Below are 5,699 nucleotides of genomic sequence, written 5' to 3' on the forward strand. Positions count from 1 at the left end.
TTGAAACTGGGAGAAATCCCATGCCATTAATTGTTGGAGAAACTATGCTATGGTTAGATGCATTGAGAAAAAACTCAAAAGCACCTTTTAGAGGTTCTCCAATCTTATTACAGGTATAAAATAATACTACTATTATTTAATCATTAAAGCATATTATTATTTTACACTTGTAACATTAATGTACACAAATATTTTGCAGATATGGCTCATGGAGAGGTTGAAGCTTATTAATCCTCCTGACGATATTCAAACTTATGCTCCAAATTGCATCATCCGCCGGAAGAAGCGATTCTTAAAGATCGGTCGCCGTGAATGGAGCAAGGTGTTTGCCGCTGGTGATTTTACCATAAAGTGGGTTGTTCCTTGGTGGAGGATCGATGCGATGATTGGTTGTAGTAACCAAGCATATTGTCGTCTCCCTAGCCTATCAAGACTAACTTTTTATTTCCCTTGTAGAGTCTTGAGACAATATGGTCTTGCACAAACCATCCCTACAGGAGATCTTCGCCGCCCTTATGAATTTCCTGTGTCACAAGAGATTGAGCGCTTTGATAGATACTAGAGTGGTAGGCCTTTGTGGGAGGTGATCGCCTATAAAGAACCACCTTGTCTATCAAACAAAGTAAAGCAGTGGCTTGATGGAAGATTTCAGAGTCCTCAAGAGACCAATGTGAAGGACCGACTGGGTGACAAGAAAATTTCTGCTAAAGAGCGTCTAGGGGCAAGAATTGAATTCAAAACTTCTATTATGCCTAGGAAAAAGAGTTCTAAGAAAAATAAAGGAAAAAGAAAGGTGGATTCTACCGAAAAGGAAGTTTGGGTAGAAAAGAAACACGGGGTCCTAGCGGAGGGAGAGACTATTGATACCAAAATAGAATGTAGATCTTCTAACGATTGTCTCCTAGCGAAAGTAATGGATCAAGAGGAAGAGAAAGAAGACACAAACTGGAAAAGAATGAAGAAAGAGAAGAAAGATTAGAACATTGCTTGTCTTGATTTATTAGACAAATTTAAATTATGCTTTAATTAATTTGTTTTCAGCTTTTATTTTATCAATAATGTACTTTTCTTTCTAAATTAATAAAATTCCAGCTTTTATTTTAATTAATTTTTAAGTAAAGCAATGAAAACAATTATAACATATATTTTTTTCGAAAAATAAATTCGAGTACGAGAGTCGAAAAAATTTCCAGAATACATGGAACTTGTCCAGATGTTTGCAGAAGAGTGGCGCCATTGCCTGAGGTACTGTCGCCGGCGATTTGACTCTGTCGCCTGGCGACAGTCATTGTCGTCTGGCGACAGTCATTGTCGTCTGGCGACAGAAGCTATTTTCTGGCGCCAGTCTCAAAACTTTGCAGACGTTATTCTTTTGCTTCGGGGATACAGGATGTGAATAAATTAAAGGGGCCGCACCCGATTCGGGTTGCCTACGTATCCTTTATTTAAGGAGTCAGGCCGAACGTAGCTCTTTTGAGTGTTTACTCAAATATTTATGGGTAGTATTTCTTAAGTTGGTCAAGATTTGTCATATTTGAAAATTCATTGCCATCCATGTCAGTTAATTTAGCCGCGCCTCCTGACAAGATTGTTTTGACAATGTATGGTCCGGACCAATTAGGGCGGAATTTGCCCCTTGGGTCTAGAACATTTTTCCTTAAGGCTTTTAATACCAAGTCCCCTACCTTGATATTTCTCGTCTTGACCTTTTTGTTGAAATGTCTAGCCATACGGGTTTGATAACATTGAGTATGGTGTAGAGCTTCTAGTCGTTTTTCATCGAGTAGGATTAGCTCTTCATATCGTGCTCTGGTCCATTCAACCTCATCGAGTTTACTTTCTAACGCGATGCGTAAAGAAGGTATTTCTAATTCTACAGGTTGTACAGCATCCATCCCGTATACTAAATTGAATGGTGTGTTTCCTGTTGATGTTCGGATTGACGTGCGATATCCCCACAGTGCAAAGTGGAGTTTGTCAGGCCAATATTTATAATTTTCAGTCATTTTCTCGATGATTGTTTTTAAATTCTTGTTAGCAGCCTCAACTGCCCCATTTGCTTGAGGTCTGTATGGAGACGAATGGTGATGTTGAATGCCATATTTTTGTAGTAATTCTTCACATTTTGCTTGGAAGTGAGTTCCATTGTCACTTATCATTTCATGTGGGACTCCGTATCGGCAAATTATGTTTCTTTCGATAAAGAGTGCTACATGTTTTGCGGTGAGTTTAGCATATGATTGTGCTTCCACCCACTTTGTGAAGTAATCTATAGCAACAAGGATGTATTCATGACCTCCCGTTCCCGGGGGTGTAATTTTTCCAATTATGTCTATTCCCCATGTAGAGAAAGGCCATGGTGAAGTATAGGTGTAGAGAAGAGATGGTGGAATATGTTGCAAATTTGCATAAATTTGACACTTGGGGCATCTTTTTACATATTGATGGCAATCTTTATTCATGGTAGTCTAGTAATATCCTTCTCGCATTATCTTTTGGACTAGCATTTTACCGTTAATATGTGTTCCGCATATGCCTTCATGGATAACTCTCATAGCCCTTTGGGCATCCTTTTTACCTACACATAATAGAGCTCGTCCATTAGGTACCCTTTTGTGTAGCTCATTTCCTATGAGTACAAATTGGGAAGCTAAAAGCCTTAATGCTCTTTTTTCTCTTTTATCCGCATGAGGAGGGTATTCTCCCTTAGTGACATAATTCAATATATCTACGAACCAAGGTTCCTCCTCTGGTTCTTCTTCTTGAATTATTTCATCATCCTCTATAGCTTGAATGTATGCAGGTTTATGCCTTTTCTCTATGGTTAAAGGCATTTGTTCAATTTCTTTAGGTATTCTAACTATTGAGGCTAACCTTGCCAGAGCGTCGGCGAATTGATTTTCTTCTCTAGGTAGATAAGTGTATTCTACCTTTTCCAGTTGATCGGTGAGAGTTTCCAAATATGTCTGGTAAGGAGCTAAACTCTCACTCCTAACTTTCCATCTTTTGGAAATTTGATTGATGATTAAGGATAAATCTCCAAATATCCGGAGTTTTTTCACGCCTAAGGCTAAAGCGGTTTCGAGGCCTACGACGCATGCCTCATATTCAGCTGCGTTGTTAGTGACGTCGAAATCTAACTTGATGGATATAGGGACATGTTCTTCCTTAGGTGATACTAACAAGACTCCTACACCGCACCCTTTTTGGTTCGAAGCTCCGTCAAAATATAGAGTCCACGTGTCATCTTCTGTCATTATTAAATCTTCGTCCGGGAACTCGTTGTCTTCTAAGGGTGTTGAATCTTCTATCGGGAAATCTGCTAGAAAATCCGAAACCACTGACCCTTTGATTGCTTTTTGAGGCATAAATCTTATGTCAAATTGGGCTAAATTTACTATCCACCTTGAGATTCGTCCATTAAGTGTAGATCTTTCGAATATATATTTTAAGGGATCCATTCGTGAGACTACATAGACCGTGTGCACGAGCATGTAATGTCTTAGTTTAGTTGTGGCCCACACCAATGCGAGGCACAACTTTTCCAATGGTGTGTATCGTGTTTCGTACTCGAGCATTTTCTTACTTAGATAGTAAATGGCATTTTCCTTGCTTTCTACCTCTTGTGCGAGCATAGCCCCCATTGTTTCCTTTGTGACCGTTAAGTATAGCCTTAAGGGTATTCCGGGGAGCGCTGGAGCTAATACGGGAGGATTTGCAAGATAGGCTTTAATCTTTTCAAAGGCCTTTTGACACTCATCGTCCCATATGACTGGTACATTCTTCTTGAGCTTCTTAAATATTGGTTCGCATATCGTGGTTAACTTAGATATGAACCTACTTATATATTGCAACCGGCCAATAAATCCTTGAATCTGTTTTTCGGTTTTGGGCGGTGGCATGGACATGATTGCCTTTATCTTTGTAGGATCTATTTCTATTCCTCGAGAACTTATGACATAGCCTAAAAGTTTTCCTGACGTAACCCCGAAAGCACATTTAGAAGGGTTCAGCCTCATGTTGTATTTTCTTAGTCTTTCGAAGAATTTCCTTAAGGCTATTGGATGTCCTTGACGGTCTTTTGATTTTACAATCATATCATCTACATAGACTTCCACCTCTTTATGCATCATGTCGTGGAGTAGGGCAGTTGCTGCTCGTTGGTAAGTGGCACCCGCGTTTTTAAGTCCGAATGGCATTACCGTATAGCAATAAGTACCCCACGGTGTTATGAATGTCGTCTTCTCCATATCTTCTTCGGCCATGAGGATTTGATTGTACCCTGCGTATCCATCCATAAACGAGAGAAGTGCATGATTTGCCGTATTATCTACCAAGATATCGATGTGTGTTAAAGGGAAGTCTTCCTTTGGACTTCCCTTGTTTAAATCTCGATAGTCGACACACATTCGAACTCTACCATCTTTTTTCGGAACTGGGACCACATTAGCGACCCATTCGGGGTATTTGGATACCCGGATAAAACCTGCAGTTATTTGTTTTTGTACTTCTTCTTTTATTTTAAGGGCTACGTCGGGTTTCATTCGACGTAACTTTTGTTTTACAGGTTTCATTCCTGGAATTAATGGTATAGTGTGTTGAGCTATTTCTCTATTAATGCCTGGCATATCTTCGTATGACCAAGCAAATACATCGATAAATTCTTTTAGTAGATTATTCAAATCGGTTCTTTCTTCTTTGTTTAATGTTAATCCGATTTTAATCTCTCTTTTAATGGTTGGATCTTTTGAGATGTCAACCGTTTCTGTATCCTCAATTATTGGTGTTTTACTTTCAAGTGTTTCCATTGCTTTAATAATTTCTTTGTCATTTTCATCATTAGCCAAGCAATGTTCGTCATCTTTAGATAAAGAAAAACAAGAGAGATAAGGGGAAGAAGACATATTATTGAACTCGGAAATCATTACATCAAATAAAGAATATCCGTCGGGATTTGATTACTAACTATCCTAGGAGTAGGAGAAGAAGAGGAAGATGCTACAACTAAGGACTTAGAAGACTCGATAGGGGGAGACTCTAATTCAGACTCTGACTCAGACGACTCTTCGAAAATTGGTCCTTGTCCCGTGGTTACTGAAATCTCTTTTCCACTTGTAGTGATGATTCTCACCGTCCTGCGCCATCCACGCTCTTGGTCTTCTACAGGAGTGATAAGCTTGGAAGGATCAAAACTCTCGCTTTGGAGCACTGCTTGGATAAGCGATGAATTATCCTCCACATGTTTTGGTTCGTTCTTTTCCCTTCCAAAGAGGAGTCCCATGACATTAAAGTCAAAGCAAGGAGGTGCTTTTTCCTTATATGTTGGAGCTGGGATCTCGTCTAGGAAACAACAATCCAGGAAGATTTCGAATCCAGGCTGCCTTATACCATTTACGACAAAGGGTTCGGGAAATTCATGACAAGGATAATCCTCTCCTTCTCTTATAAATTGTCCATTTAAAGTGAGAGGATATTGGTCCATGGGTATTTCCCTTTTTTGTATGCGGGCGTCTCTTCGTGCCTTTAATTTTTTCTGAGCCCATTTGAAGTCTTCACGAGTTGGTTCGAAACCAAGTCCGAAAGTATCCAATTTAGGAAGGCCAGGAATAGACATGTGTTTAGCTATTCCCTTTTTCTTTCCTAGAGTCATTCCGGGAAAGTGTCCTTGTTTTCTTAGGATAGCATTTGTCACCATGTTT

The sequence above is a fragment of the Chenopodium album genome, chromosome 19, assembly GCF_948465745.1.
Source record: "Chenopodium album chromosome 19, dcCheAlbu1.1, whole genome shotgun sequence".
In the NCBI taxonomy this organism is placed as follows: domain Eukaryota; kingdom Viridiplantae; phylum Streptophyta; class Magnoliopsida; order Caryophyllales; family Amaranthaceae; genus Chenopodium; species Chenopodium album.